Below are 17,136 nucleotides of genomic sequence, written 5' to 3' on the forward strand. Positions count from 1 at the left end.
CTTCCATATTTCAGATGATGTCTGATAATTTCTCAGCCATATCTGAATTGCTAGTTATTATTCTGAATAATAAGAAATAACCTCTGTCCTGATCCAACCCCCCTCCATCCACTATCCTTGTCAATGAGTGTTATGTTCTAAATTATGTTTAAGCGGCAGTATTCCGCTTTTCTCTGTTGGGATTGGCTCCCTAATAAAGACTGCCTATTGGTCCTAAAGCCATACAGAATGTCCTATCCGGAGGCTCTGCTTAGGTCCAATCAGACCTCCTGAATCTGATAACATTGTATATAGTTCAGTTATGGAACCGTATAAGTTTGAGTGCCGCTCTTTGCACAGCAGTCCTGAGCTGAGCAATGTTTCAATAAAGCCTTTTATTTTGACCATCATCTCCTGCCTTCAATACTTAAAAATGAGTATCCAACGGGCACTGGGAATTTGTGTGTGTGCATGCAAGCGTGCACAAGAAAGCTTAAACTCGCAGGGAAACCCTACCCGCCTCTTTTCAATAGCTTGGGTTGATTTCTGCCACCACTCATATTTGTTCACCCTTCAACATTCTTCTCAGCAGTCACTGAAATGCCTATGTGCGCATATGGGGTTCCTCAGTCCCCTCTCCCCTGCACGCTAATTTTCTAGTCCAGTCAGGTGATGGTTCTATCTATGCATGGATAAACAGGCTTCTAGGTATATGATCACAGTGAGATATGCAACTAATGTGTATGTTAAGTGCTGTCAAGTTGCTTCTAATTTATGGCAACCCTATGAACTAGTGACCTTCAAAACATCCTGTTGTCAACCGCTTTGCTCAGGTCTTGCAAACTGAGGACCATACATCTCTATTTACAAGGAGCACAAAAGCACAGTAATAGATATCAGAACAATACCACAAGCATTGCAGAAAATTAATAAAAGAATCAAAACACGAGACTAGCTAATTTCCACAAGTTCACTGGTTTTCCCTTGAATTCCTTTCAGAGGAACAGGCACTAGAAAAAGTGGAACTTTGAAATGGAGGATAGTTGCTCAGTTGTCCCTTAATTTTTTCTCCATTCCATGATTCTTGGCTTGCACACCTTGCAAGAGTGTGCTGAACCTGTTAACTCTTTGCCTCCCAGCTGAGGAGGGCAATGCTTGGCCTACCCTATATTGGGCTGAAACCCCATCAATTCCCGCCATTCTGCCTTTACGCAGTCATAACATGTTGCACATCCTGGATCTTTATGGCCCAAACTCAGGACATTAAAAGATATCTACCTTGCTTCTCCTTGCTCTTCTTCCCATTTGTCTCCATAAATGGGGAGCATCTCCTCTCTGCATGGAACAAGAGGATTCTATGGCTTGGTTTCCACTGGAGAGTGTCTCAGAAAGGCTCTGTACCTGCCCATTAAGGGAGGTTGAGACTACAGAGCACATGTTTTTAGATGCCCGTATTATAAGGTGGCGCATAATAAAATCATCACTTCGCCGATCGAACAAATTCCGGGCCTCTCCGAAAAAGCTATACTCGAGTTTCTTTTATCTGATAGAAATCCCAAGATTACCTACCAAGTAGCCAGTTTCTGTATGGTGATATTCAGATTACAGAAATGTTAAGGTAGCTAGTTAGGTATAGCAGTTTGATATCAGACTAAAATTCTGCTTTTAATGTTTATTGATGTATTTTAAAATCCTGAAATATTGTAAAGGGGTACTTCTTTTTGTATGACTGGTCTAGGGACTGTAGAATAAACTGACTGATTGACTGACACTGGAGAGTGTGATCTATCTAGGACCAGGGCCTCTTGTGTGTTAATCAGAGCATCCTGAATTTCTTTATCACAACAACCTCAACAAAGCCCCTTCAGATCAGTGATAGTTAAGCCCTCCTCTGTTTGGATCACAATTTGTTCACAACTTGCAAACAGCAGTCTCAGACCTAAATCACACATGTTTTCATACAGTTTACACTGTTGTCTGGGAACTGTAGTTAAATCCAGTCAGCTCCAAACACGTCAGCACTACAAATACCACAAATAATGAATGCCAGTAAGTGCACAGGCACAAAGGCAGCACATACTGCCATAACAGGCTCTGGGGCATTCATAATCCAAGGAGGCTAGTAAATCTTAAACATAAATCAGCACCTGCTACTCATCCACCCACCATGTCAAATTCTACCACAGACACCACACTACTTGAAAAGCTGCTCATTTTGAACTGTGAACAAACTGATCATATGAGAAAACAAAAAACAAGCACTGTGAACAAAGTTTCATTTTCAAATACCTGTTTTGCAAATACCAAATTGTTCCTGCTTAAAATGCACTGTTAATTTCACATGAATGCTTTGACTGTGAATTTTTCCACTTTCCTGTCTCAAACAGGAAGATGAAGATTGGAAACAAACCAGGTGCCATTTCAGGTTTTGATAGGAATATGAATTGTTTCAGCTAGGCTGTGCATCTTGTGTGTTCCCAATCACAGCCAGAAAGGAAGACTTTAAATAAAGTAAATAGTAAATAATAATAATCAAAACAGGAAATAGCTTCCTATGTCTGTTCCCAAACTTCCTGTCCTTACCTGAACCACAAAGGTGGTTGACAGTCAAAGCATTTGTGTAAAATTAACAAGTTTTGGGTCTGCAGTTCTATGCCAATTGTGTGCCACAGAAAGTATCAAAGAGAAAAAGTTACCAAACTATATGATTAAAACTTAAGCCAGTAACACATAGCAGTAATACTCATGAAGCATTCAGCAGTGACAAGTGACCAAGAACTGACAAGACTTGAGATGGCATCAAGTTCTATGTACTTCAACCACTTTCCATGCCAGAATTCAACTACAATTTGTTGCTAAAAAGTATTACTATGTAATGATTTATTTATGAGATTCCCAAACAACTGATACTTAAGAAGGAAAAAGCAACAGAACAATCAGAATATCACTTACACATTAAAGGATGGTTTTAATTATATATCAATAGTTTCAAAAATCTGTCCACACAATCCACATCTTAAAAGCTAAACTGTAGAAGTTTTAATATACAAAACAAAAAGGTACATTTTATGTGCAGGTTCTTCCTCTCTTGCTATAGCAGAATTAAAAACAATTGGACATAGTACAGAAAAATAGAAGCACCTTTCTATTTTAGGAATTTCACGTCTTTATTCATATCAAAAGAAAGCGATAGGTAAAACCTAAGTAAATATGAATTATTTTCAGTGTCTTTTATCTACAATTTTTGCACTTTTGTGGAGGAAAACAAAACTATTGCACACGTTTCTGCATATGTGGCAGTTAAGGGGTGATGAAGGAAAAGAAAGGTCTTCGCTATTATAAGTCATGGCCAAAGGATCTGGATTCAGGGACTGGCTGTGATGTCAAACTATGATCACTTCCCTGTAAGCTTTATGTGGGGCTGCCTGCACCATATACTGGACCCCTCCAGTCCCCATGGCTGGCAGGGAGATATGGAAGGTTACCACTTCCATTCTGAGTAACAGGAAGCAAACCAACCATGGGGGAGAGGGAAGTCAAGATTCTCAACAAGATTTAAAGGTTCCTTCCAGGTTGTATTCAAGTTTATTTTTAAAAATGTATCTTATGATCATTTCTGGTGGTTCCTTTTTTAAGCCTCATAATAATATATCAATTTTATCATCACAAGTGAGTCACCTTTTTGTTTTTAAGCAGATTTGTGCCTTTTGCATAGTTCTCCAATGTTGTAATTGTGTTGTACTGTTCTATGTATTATACTGTTCTGATTGCATTTTTATTACATTGTGTAACCTGCCCTGAGTCTCAGAAAAGCAAACTATAAATAAATAAATAAATAAATAGTAAGCACACAGGGATATTTACTTGGTTATAATAATCACTAGTACATAAAGCTAGTACGTTGTCCAGAAGTACAGGTGCTCCTAATGATCAACATAAGGCAAGACATGGGACACCAGGATCTTCAACTTTTTTTTTTTTTTTACTTCAGAGCTACCACCTAGGGCTGCTGATTTTACCAGGGAAGCCACACTGAAGGATTTAAGTTTCCTTCTATGCCCCCTCCCTAACAGGGGTTCCTGGAAATGCAGTGGGGTAGCTCAGGTTGCATATGAAAAGCATAATGCTTTTCCTGACAACAATAGAAAAATTGCAGTCTTCAAATTCCTAAAAATATCTTGTGAGGGCCTATAAAATCAAATATTCTCTGTTATCATGTGTGATTAGAATACATGTGAATGGGATCATTTTCCAGTTTGGTTCCAACTTCACACAAGGACAATCTGAGCATAAAGAAGAAAGCCTTCCTTGTACCAGGCTGGAGAGTACTGGCTTGGACTTAATCTGGGTAAAGACTAACACAGGCAGAAATCAAAAGCTCTTCCACAAGCTCCTGGTGCAAGTTTGTAAGAACTACTGAGACCCTAAATATGGTGAAATCAGATAGACAGCTTTCTTGAGTGGGATAATTAACACACTCAAGTCATGATATCAGCCCTATAGCAACATTACCAAATAGTAGAGTGCCTAGGTTAAGAGCCAGTTTGGTGTAGTTGTTAAGTGTGCTGACTCTAATCTGGGAGAACCGGGTTTGATTCCCCATTCCTCCACTTGCACCTGCTGATGTGACCTTGGGTCAGTCACAAGCTCTGGCACAGCTGTCCTTGAAAAAGAGCAGTTTGTGTCAGAGTTCTCTCAGCCCCACCCACCTCACAGGGTGTCTGTTGTGGGGGGGGGGAAGGGAAAGGAGTTTGTAAGCTGCTCTGAGACTCCAAGTGAAGGGTGGGGTATAAATCCAATCTCTTCTTCTTCTTAAAATACCAATATTCCAAATACCAACATATTCTGTACAAAATATAACATTCAACAAGGGGAGGTAAGAGGTCTGAGATTGTTGGGAAAGAAGGTATACATACCACACTTAGTGTACAAAATAAAATTGAAGCAGGATTGTGCCTTGGGGATAGATTCTGAGCCCAGTTATAGGACTTGGTATCTGAATAAAAACAAAGGATTCCTTTTTCCTAGACTTGGAGAAAGGGGAGGGGAGTTTGGTGGAGAGCTCCATGTGAGCTAACAGTATGGCCAATTGATTGAAGGTAAAAAAAGAGAGAGCTCCCAGATCCTGGGAATATTTCCAAATAAAAAGGGAGAGGAAGTCTTGGTTTGAGGAGAAATAGTACTGAGGTTTTCAAATGAAATTCCAACATCCATTTTGGAACAGTGTGCAAGGAAAGCCTATCAGCTAAGCATACAAGTCTAGGTCTTTTTAACAGGAATGTTAACAGAAAATGATCCTTTTTTTCCTAAATGTATCTTCATTAATTACTAAGAGGTCCTGATTAGTGGTCTAGGGCTAGACCTGTTTTTCCTCTCACGCTGCCTCTGTCTCTCCAGTGAGGATGATGAGAATATATAAAATTATGCCCAATCCTTCCTCTTTTTCATGCTATTGTAAATGACCTAACACTCACTTTCTGAGCCTCATTCAAGTTCATATTGATCAACAAGGTGATGGGAAGACAAAAAGGCCAGAAAAACTGAGAGTTGATGGCAACATTTCTCATTGCCATAGAGGCCTCACTCCTAAAAACTTAAGAGCTGATAAATATTAGGAATTGGAAATATTTATTCAGCCTTTCTTTCCCTCCCCCAGTGCATGCAATTACAGGGCTATGGCTCAATGACAGAGCATCCATTTTGCATGCAGAAGGTCCCAGGTTCAATCCTTGACATCTTCACAGGTAAAAGAACCAGTTAGTCAGTTATGTGAAAGACCTTGACCTTAGACCCTGGAGAGGTCTGCTGACAGTCAGAAGAGACAATACTGATCTTGAGATACCAGTGGTCTGACTCAGTGTAATGTAGCTTCAACTGTTCATATTTGCTCAACAGGTAGCATAAGAAGCAACAACAGAGGCCTATAAATAATCTAGTACACCCAAGAACACATGGCAGTGGGCAACAAAGGGTTTTTTCCCCTTTTCAAATAATCTTTCTTGAAATCAAGAATCAAATATACATATACAGAAAGAATTAAGAACTTCAAGTAAGTACAAACAACATGGAAACAATATTTGGAAATATTATTCAATGCAAACAATTATATAAAGGTGAAGGAACAGATAACACTATAATAAAAAGAAGAAAAATAATATACGGCATTTATGACATCTAAAATAGATTTAAACTCTCTATGAGATTCTAGATATTCGAAAACTGGAAACCATACTTTCTGTTTCACTTTGTACCAAGGAATCTGACAATTTATCCATTATACAGTATTCCTGTATAAATAAATCTGAGATTGTAGGACGTTTGTCACTTTTCCAAAATTTGGCGTTTAGCGGTGGGCCAATGATTTAGTACTAGCAATTCCATGTCTAGTGAGACTTCCAAATGGTTTATTTCATGTAACCGATATATGTAACCGATTTCCAAAATTGTTGTACAACTGTACAATGCCACCAGCAATGTTTGTAAATTCCCTGTTCTTGAGAGACTCGTCAACATAATTGAGAGTATTCTTTGTGAGCATAGCTTACTTTTTGTAGAGTTAAATACCATCTAGTATCATTTTAAAGAGTTGGGTATGGATAGATATACTCGCTTGGAAGGCATAAGAGTTCCAAATTCTCCTCCATTGATCTGGGGAGAGATCTGTAATACAGTCTTTATGCCAGTATCTGATGTAGGATGGCATAGTATCATTGCTTAATGAGAGCAATATTTTGTAAAAAAAAAGATCTGTAGTGTTTATAAGTAGGATGCTGATGCTTAATTAAAGTTACAAATGCAGTGAGATTTGTTTTCAACCGCATCTGCATGGCTTTTTTTAATTAAGGTAATGACTTAGTTGCAGGTATTGATACCAAGGTATAACTCCTTGGCCTTTTGTTTCAAGAAAATAAATAAAATAAATAATTAAATAAGAGAATTTTTATCCAATAGTAAGCCCCTAGATGTAATATCTATTAATCTATTTAACCTCATATGCTTCCAATTATTAAAAGACCTATCAGAGCTGGCAGGAGGAAACCAAGATTGCCCAATGAACATCAATAGTGGAGATATCCCGGGTGCTAGTTTGTTGCGATATCGGTCCCATACTTTGAGGGTTACTATTGAAGGATTTTGGTTGTTCTTTGTTTTCATTCCAGATTAATTCTTGCAATGTTCAACTATAAGAAAATCTGGGGCTGAGTCTGGTTGTAACATTTTAGACAAATTGGTTAATTGGGCTGCATCATTATAAAGCAGCAAGTCAGGGAATCCCATGCCTCCTTCTTTGGTTAGCTTTCATGACATGTAAAAACTAATTCTACATTTTTTGGAATCCCATAGAAATTTGAGTAAAGTGTTTTGTCAGCATTTTATATCTTGTAAAGGGACAATTACTGGAAGGGTACAAAATAAACAGATAAATTTCGGTAAAATAAAAGATTTAATAAGATCGATACGTTCTGTCCATGAAAAAACCAATTTTTGCCATTTGTCAAGTTTAGTTTTAACTGTTTTGTAAGTTTCTCCAAAATTGTATTTAAATAAATTACCTAGGTGTAAGGGTATATGAACTCCCAGGTGTCTCCAGAAAGATATGGTCCATTTATAATTATATATCTGTTGGAAAGAGAGTTTGTGCTCAGGTGTGATGTGAATGGGGTAAATCTGTGTTTTGTTCTGGTTGATCTGCAAACCAGATATTATGCCAAAAGAAGAGAGTTCATCATTAACATGCTTTAATGAGTTAAGTTGTTCCGTGAGGTATAAAACAGCATAATCAGCAAATAAGCTTATTTTATACTCTTCGTTGTGTATTTTCATGCCCTTAATTTGTGAATTATTGCGGATCACTATGGGCATAGGCTTTATCGCTATTGTGAACAGGAGGGGCAATAAAGGACACCCCTGCCATGTACCCCTAGTAGGGGTAAAAATTTCTGAGTTGAGGCTATTGATTCTAACCCTGGTCATAGATGTTTTATATAATGCATCAATTGTCTGAAGAAATCTCTCTCCAAAGCCCATGAATAATAGTAAGTGTCGTAAGTAGGAGATCTCAAGTGAATTGAACGCCTTTTCTATATCAAGAGATATGGCGATGGAGTCGTGTTTTCTTTGTTGGCAGTAGTTAATTATATTTAGGGATCTATGGATAGTGTCTGCAATATTGAGACAGCATGAATCCAGCCTGGTCTTTATGAATGTATTGTGTTATGAACTGTTTAGCTAATATGGCTGAAAAAAATCTTTGAGTCTTGGTTGAGTAAAGTTATGGGTCGGGTAGGATGCAAGATCTGTAGCATCTCGATCTGGTTTTTGAATCACTATAATGGTAGATTCTGCCCATGATGGAGGTAATAAACCTTTAAGTAGAATATCATTACAAACGTTGGTAAGAGCCAATGAAGATATGGGGAAAGGATTTATAGAATTCCTCTGGGAATCCATCATTCCCTGGTGTTTTTTAAAAAAATTAAGGACTTAATAATGTCTTGGACCTCTTGTGCCATGATTCGTGATTCTAGCAGTTCTTTGTGTTTTAGGTCTAGTTTCGGTTACATGCCAATAAAGGTAACTGGACTGGTCTAGTTTTGGTAATACATTTTTAGATGATAGAAAGTCTACAATTTAACATGGGTCTGGGTACTTAGTTCGATAGAGTGATTGATAATAAGCCAAGAACAACTGAAAAATTTGAGAGGTTCTAGAGCGTAAATTCCCATCAGCATCCTTAATTGTTCTAATTACTTTGGAGCCACATTTGCAGTGTGCTCTCCAAACTAAAGATTGTAGTGTTTTAAAAGATTTGGTCCAAAATGTGTGTTTTAGTTGTAAGAGGTTGCGCTTAATATGTGAAATTTCAATTGCTTCTAGGGCTTGCCTTTCAGTCAGAAGATTTTTGTATATTTTCTTGCTACCAGCAATTTTATGAATTTGTTCTAACCGTTCAGTTTTGGATATGAGTTCTAAACGCAGGGCTTCTCTTTGTTTTTTGTAGGAAGCCGTAATAGAAATAATGCAACCCCGAATCACCAATTTCATTGCGTCCCATAGGATCACATTAGATACTCCACAATCAGTATTCTCATCGAAATAGTGTTTCAACATTTGTTCAATATCCAATTTGATTGTTTCACTCAATAAAATTGATGTGTCTAGTGTCCAATGTTTTGGTTGACTGTGTTCCTTATTCCACAAAAATTTTCCCTGTACCCAAGCATGGTCAGAGTAGAACTTTGGGCTAATTTGAGAATCTAAAGTATAATTAGAGAGAGAAGACGAAGTAAGAATAAAGTCTATTCGGGTATGGACTTGGAAGTGTGATGAAAAATATGTGTAATCCCTTCCCGTAGGATGACACATACACCAGGTATCAATAAAATTAAATTTGTCTAGCTAAGATTGTAAGTCTGTCTTTGAGTTAAGTCTAGGATTGGGTTTCAATTTAGCCCGTTTTTTAGATCTGTCTAAGTCTAAATCGGTAATATAGTTAAAGTCAGCTCCAATAATCACCTCACTGACAGTAAATGAGGAGAGATGAGTTAAGGTATTGTCTAGAAAAGTGATTTATCTTCGTTAGGAGCACAGATCAAAGCAAGGGTTATTAATTTGTTATCTAGGCTTCCCTTTTACAAAGATAAACCTGCCTCTGAGATCAGGAAAGACCTCAGTTAATTGGAAATCAAATTTGTTGGAAATCAGTATGGCTACACCTCTCAATTTTGAAGACCCTGCAGCCAGGAATTGGAATGGGAGACGCCTAGATTTAAATATCAATTTAGTACTGGCTTTAAGATGCGTTTCCTGTGTGCAAATAATATCTGGATGTAATTTCAACAATGCTGATTCTAAATGTTTTCTCTTAATTAAATTATTTATTCCCCTGCAATTAATTGTATAAACATTCAATGTGTTCTCCATTAAGAATAATATGTATTAGAAACTATCCACCTAAACCTTATTTCCTTAGTAACAATAAATACAGAGCTCAAAGATGTTGTTATATATAAATAGGAATAATTCCAAGCCACCCAAATCAATTGAGAGTTAAAACTATGCAATTTCATTAGGATAAAAGTATCTGTAACAGTTTCAGTAGCACTTGTGTAAAAAAGCTGTGCAGATTTATAAAAATACATGTGATCTAAAAGAAGGAAAGATTAATCCAACTCATTTCAATAAAGATTGATTTAAAAGCCATTGAACTTTGCCAATATATACAGTATGAACATTCATGAAAAAACCATTCAAGAGTTGAGAACCTTAAAAAATTCATAAATATAACAACCCAGAGTCTCAATTTAAAAGAGTAAGTGAAATCTTCTATTGTGCTAAAATTTCTAAAAACATTTAAGTTTATGTATCCAACCATGTATAGAAAAGTTAATATTATACATAGTTAATATTATAAAGTGCAATTAGAACATTAAGTATCTTTTGGAACAAGTATGACCTCAACCAGTAAAGTGTTACTAAAACTTTGAGACTAATAATATTCCTGATAAAATGAATAAAACTAGCATAAGTTAAAAGAATGGAACCACTAGGGGAGTCTTAAAGCTGTCTAAAAGTCTAACATGCCTAAGAGGTATGTTATCAACCTTTAGTATAAATATGGCCAAAGTGTAAAGAAAGGTGCCAAGTGTGACTGATGCATCTTAGTATTTTCCTGTATTTTCATGATGTTTTGCGTTTTCATGCCAATAAAGGTTTTGTGTGTGTGTAAAGAGAGGATAGAATACACTCTCTCTTGAACCTGAAACTCAAACAGGACCAAAAAAAATCATGGAAAACCTGTAAATGGCTGAAAAAAATCTTTGAGTCTTGGTTGAGTAAAGTTATGGGTCGGGTAGGATGCAAGATCTGTAGCATCTCGATCTGGTTTTTGAATCACTATAATGGTAGATTCTGCCCATGATAAAATTCCCAGTCTTGCATTTATAACCTTAATAGGAGCCAAAAAGTGCAGAACCTAGGAGTGCTATTATATAATGCATGAACCAGAGTGTTAAAAGGTTTAAAAAACGGAGAAAATATATTGAGGAACAAACGTTTGTGAGTGAGGTTCCATCCAATAAAAGAGCCATAAGAAAAGTGTCCAGTATGCTGCTATCCATCATTTCAAAGCAAGAAGAAACAATGTTGTTCCGTAAGGTGCTATGAAAGTGAGAAAAGCAAAAAGAAATCCCCATTCAACGGTCTCCCTTCCCCCCAAAACCCACAAACATCCCTCCCTTGTTTGGCGTATTTCTAGCGTTGGTATAAAAAAAGAAAGGGAAACACAAAAAAAAAAAATTAACAACAAAAAAGATTATTCTACGTACCATTAAAAACCATGGAGTCGTCAGTTCTCATAAGAGAAGTGCGCCACTCAGGCAGGAGCCAACAGCGACTGAAACCCCCCCCCATATGCAGAAGTGTAAGGCCTGTATTTTATAGATTGAGTTGGAAAACAATGTGGAAAGAAAGATGTATATAAAAATAATAATCCCTTATTGCTAATTGCGAGACTGGAGTTATAGTTCATAAATGTAAAAAGGATTACATAACAAACAATAAACCTAAGAACATTGCGGAGACTAAGAAGACTGCTTTATCGGTATCTTACTCCACTGCACTGGTGCAGTGCAGGAGATCTAATTTTTGCTTATATGATTTCTTAAATAGATCTTGTACAGGGTCAAGATTTAGAGCTAACAAAAGTGCCTGTCCTTATTCAAAGCTGTGAGCAATAAGAGATTTTCTGTTGTGATGAACATATAGACCTCCCGATAGAAGCTATCGATATCGCACGTTCGCTTCCTGGAGTTTAGTGGTAATCAGCTTGAGCAGGTTTCAACTGTGTAGCGATTCTTTTGGCAGGTCAGAAAATACCATTATATTTTTCTCCTTGTATGGAAAGAAACCACGTGTTCTAGCTTCTCGGAAAATCCTTTGGACTGTGCATGAACTTTGAAATTCAAGCAATATGTCTCTTGGACGTGATCTAGATGCTGCTGTCTTTGGTCCAATATGGTATGCACATAAGATCAATGGAGCAATTTTATCTTCTGGGTTTAGTATGGATCTTAACCAATTCACCAGAAAAAAATTAAGATCTTGGGATCCTTCTTCCCCTTCATCGACACCACGAAATTTAATCAATGATTGTTTAATTTTGGTCTCTAACGCTATTATCTTTTTGGATGTCCACGTTTCCCGCTTTTGGAGATGACAGATTTCATTTTGCTCAGTGAGACCCATCTCCATCGCAGAGTTAGCTGTAAGTCCAGTACCAAGGCAAACCTATATTTTAAAATTATGAACACTTGCTTAGAAGTAAGCACACGGAAGTCAGAGAGACTTCCCGCTACAGGTTTGAGATGCTAGTGATTGAGTGTGTGGACAAACTCCTTCTGACATGCACTCAGCCAAGCCCAAACTACATGTTACACACAAATATATATAACGGGAGCATGACAGCCCTGTTGGAATAGTTAAAACCTGTACTTTAGGCTTTATTCACTCACCCCTGGTTCATTATCTTTCTCATCCTCAGTGGTGGGCTGCACGGATTGAGGCAGCCTGGGATTATGTGTGTTGGGGTCAGTGTTCCCTCTAAGCTGAGTTAGTGTGAGCTACCTCACAGTCTTTTAGCTTCCGGCTCACACAATTTTGTCTTAGCTCAGGAAGGATGGCTCCAGAGCAAAGTAATTTATGCAGTAGCCAAATTGCTTGCTCACAACTGTAGAGGACAATTGAAGGGTTCAGATGGTTTTCTATTGATTATTGCTAGCATTCCAGAACTCTTTGGGGGAAAAGAAATTCTTTGGGACTCTCCTGGAGAATTGAAATGTTAGCCACGAATTAAAGTTGTAAATACAGGTGCTGTAATTCAAATTCAATTGACAGCAAAGAATGTTTTAATTGGGCCAAGTGTTTTTATATCATCCTTTGAACTAAACTGGTACAACCATCCCAGCTGTCATAAGTGAAGATTGATGTTCTTGCATCAGCCTTCTTAACTGGGATGAGTTCTGAGTTCAGGATTTATGATGAAATACTTCAAAGAAAAGGCAAAGTAGTTTTTCTCTAAACTGCAGGTGTTTCTGCCCAGTTAGCTTAGCCAATTTCCAATTAGGACCCATCATAGGTTGCGATTTATGAGAACCTCTCTACTTCAAAGGAATTAATGAAGACGCTGTTAGCAAAAGCCTAAAATTGGGGTAAAACGGAGGACACCTATATATTGTAAGAGAAAAACTCTCTCTCCTGTGTGTTTTTAGAACTCTATATTTTGTGTAAAGCTGAACATTTACCAAGATTATGGTATAAGATATTTGTAAAGACAGCAGCTGGCTAAAATATTAATTTTACTACCAAGTTTACTTTTTAATAACTTTATTTTTAATAATACGACAATAATACGACAACCATAACAATAAACAAACCATAAATATGAAAGACATATACATATTCAACACAAAGCTTTTCATTAATAAAATACAAAATCAACATATTTTGCGGGTAGCACAGTCATATTATCTTTAACATTATTTATATAATCAAAAAAATTAAACTATTTTTCCAAAAACGTTGTTTTCCTTACTGGATATTAAAGCTCCAATAGCTGTGTTGCTATTTTGTCCATAGCTACTATGTCCCATACCTTAGCCAACCACTGTTGGACATTGGGTATCCTCTCTAATTTCCAAACCTGAGCAATTAATGTTTTAGCTGCAATCAGCTTTAAGGATAATATTTCTTCAGTTGTTTGAGAAAAAGTTCCTTTATTCCAATGATACAACAAAATCACTTCAGGAGTAAATGGAACATATATTCCCAAAATACTTTCAATTTTTGCAATAATTAAATTCCAAAACGCCTGGATCTTTGGACATGACCACCAACAGTGGCAAAAAGAGCCTATCTGATTGCATCCCTTCCAACACTTAGGATCCTTCTTAATCTTAGAATGAAATAGGCTCAAAGGTGTAACATACCATCTTGAATATAATTTATCATTTTGTAACCTTATATTCAAAGATCGTGTGGTATATAAACTAGATGACCAAATTCTGGACCATTGTTCAGGAGTTAAAATAATATTACAATCCTTTTGCCAGGCCAATTGCTGTGATGAATCCTTCTTCCAGTCGTTTTTGGCTAGTAACTATACAATATAGAAATAATGCCTCTATGCTCTACAATACCTTTATCAAATTAAACTTTCAAAAGCTGTTAAAGACCTACTTGTACTTTCTATCAAATCATTACTAGTTAACATATTAGAGATTTGTTGATATTGAAACCACGTTACCTTTAAATTATGCTTCAATTCCAATTGTTGTTTTGACCATTTTTGACCCTTATAACACAGATCTTGGATTCTAAACTTCCCGACTTTTCTCCAAATATTAAACTCATTTATATCTTCACCTCGTGGAAACCATTTTTGTCCCAGAAAAGAAAGTAGTGGAGAAGTACAGGGTGTTATAATATTTCTGGTTTTTCATTGAATTTACCACCAGGATATAATTACATTCAAACAATTTTTCCAGAGTTAATGGCAGTTGGACTCCCAAATGACGCCAGGTCGTCCCTACCCATTTAAAAGGGAATAATTGTGATATTTTACATTTGACCAAATCTGTCAACCATGTCGGATATAACTCAGTTTTAGTATAATTAATAGTAAATCCTGAAATTTTACTAAACTTACTTAATACTTCCACTATTTCTTTCAATGAATTAACAGGGTCTCTAAAGTATAAAACAGTGTCATCGGCAAAAAGACTTATTTTATGCTCTATTGGGCCCACTAAAATACCTTTAATTAATAAATTTTGCCTAATTGCATAAGCTAGGGGTTCTAATGAAATTGCAAATAAAATAGAAGAAAGGGGACAACCTTGTCTAGTTTCTCTAGATATTTCTATTTCCTCAGATCTATGCCCATTAATAGAAAGTTGTACTTTGGGAGCTTGATATAGGGTCTTAATTGACCTTAAAAAATTGGGACTAAATCCCATGTGTAACAAAACTTCATATAAATAATTTGTTTCTAATTTATCGAACGCCTTTTCCGCGGCAAGTGCTAAAATTGCCGAATTAATTTTTTCTACTCTACAAAAATGAACAATATTTAAAGTCCTCCTAATATTATCTAATAAAGATTGTCCAGGGATAAATCCCGCATGATCCTTATTTACATAAGCTGGCATAACTTTATTTAAACAAAAAAAATGGTGGAATAAATTTTAAAATTGTGATTAAGTTTTGGCATTTTTCCTAATTCCATTATATAATTACATGTTTGTGTTAAGTGGTCTATTATTAATGATTTATATTTTTTATAGAATTCGATGGGGAATCCATCTTTCCCCGGGGTTTTATTATTTTTAATTTTATTTATTGCTTCCCCTACCTCCTGTTGTGTTATTGGCTGTTCTATATATTCTAAATGATCTTCTGAAATTTTTGTATTAAATTGTATTGAACTTAGGTAATTTTGAATCTCTGTCTTATTCGTATTTTCTGAGGTATAAAGTTTTTGATAAAAATCATGAAAACTAGCGACAACCTCCTTAGAAGTATTCATCAGCTTTCCACGCTTTGTTTGAATAGAATAAACCTGATTGGATGCCTGTTGTTGCTTTACTTTTTGACTTAACCATCTATATGATTTTTGGCTTTTTGTCGTATATCTTTGCTTAAGGTACATCAGATTTTTCTGCACTGTGGAAGTTTCCAAGGCATCTAACTTTTTTCTTTCTAAATTAAGTTTCTTCATTATTTTCTTACCCCCAAATTGCATATCTTTTAACTCTTAATTGTTTTATACTATTTTTTATTTAACTGATTACCTTATTTCTTTCTTTTTTTATGGGAAGAAGCTAGTGATATAAGTCTCCCACGGAGAACTGCCTTAAAAGCGTCCCATAGGACATCTTGTGTAACCTCTCCATTATTATTATGTACAAAATATTCTTCAATCTCTTTGGATATTGCCTCAGAAAGAGTTTTATTTTGGAGTAATAATTTATTCAATATCCAATTTGGACCCTTTAAATCATTAGAAAAGTCTGCTAGTGAGCCAACCACCCAAGAGTGATCCGAGATTATTTTACTGCCTATTTCTGCCATTTTAACATTATTTATTAAAGATTTGGAAACCAACAAATAATCAATTCTAGTGTAGATTTTATGCACTTCTGAATAATAGGTGTATTCTCTTATCCCTGGATTACATACCCTCCACATATCTTCTAAATTATACTTGTCTAATAAAATTTTTAATCCAGAAGGTTTCTTGTTGTTCCTTTTGTCTTTAGGGTTTTTGTAAGTTTTATCTATTATAGGGTCATCAATTAAATTGAAATCACCTCCCATTATTATCTTAACTTGTTGAAAAGCAGCTAACTGGTTTAATGTCTCTTGAAGAAATTCCAGCTGTTCTGTGTTTGTTGCATATACTGACGCCATAGTGATAAGTTTACCATTTAATTTCCCTCTAACAAAGACATACCTGCCCTTGTGATCAGCTTTTGTATCTTCCCATTGGAATGGGGTGTGCTTGGATACTAATATTGCCACTCCTCTTACTTTAGAAGTGCCCTTAGATTGGTAGGTCTGACTAAACCAAGATGTTTTTAAGATTTGTTGTTCTACAGTTTTTACATGAGTTTCCTGTAAAAAAACTATATTAGGCTTTTCTTTTATTACTGCATTCGAAAGTCTCCACCTTTTAATCGGGTTGTTCATTCCTCTACAGTTCCAAGAAAGAACTGTATAGGTATTCATTGTTGAAAATTGTTATGGTATTTGAATGTTACTACCCACGATTTATTTATTTATTTATTAGATTTTTATCCCGCCCTCCCCGTAGGCTCAGGGCGGCTTACAAGGCACACTGCCAATATAATACATCAATAAAACATTAAAAATATTAAATAGTAAATAGTATCAAATATTAAAACATCATACATACAAAACAGTATCCAGTGCTCACATTCCTAAAAACAAGATTCCCTCTTATAAGAACATCAGAGAAGCCAGTGCTGGATCAGAGCAGTGGCCCATCCAGTCCAACACTCTGTCACACAGTGGCCAAAAACACCAGGTGCCATCAGGAGGTCCAGCAGTGGGGCCAGGACACTAGAAGCCCTCCCACTG

General features: G+C 36.2%; 1 protein-coding gene across 1 annotated transcript in view; it reads right to left on the bottom strand.

The window, feature by feature from the left end:
• CAMK1D (calcium/calmodulin dependent protein kinase ID) overlaps positions 1-17,136 on the bottom strand; it is a 239,085-nt gene that overhangs the window by 214,002 nt on the left and 7,947 nt on the right. The gene's annotated exons all lie outside the window — the stretch shown is intronic.

This window comes from Gekko japonicus, unplaced genomic scaffold (genome assembly GCF_001447785.1).
Source record: "Gekko japonicus isolate JY-2015 unplaced genomic scaffold, Gekko_japonicus_V1.1 scaffold679, whole genome shotgun sequence".
Lineage (NCBI taxonomy): Eukaryota > Metazoa > Chordata > Lepidosauria > Squamata > Gekkonidae > Gekko > Gekko japonicus.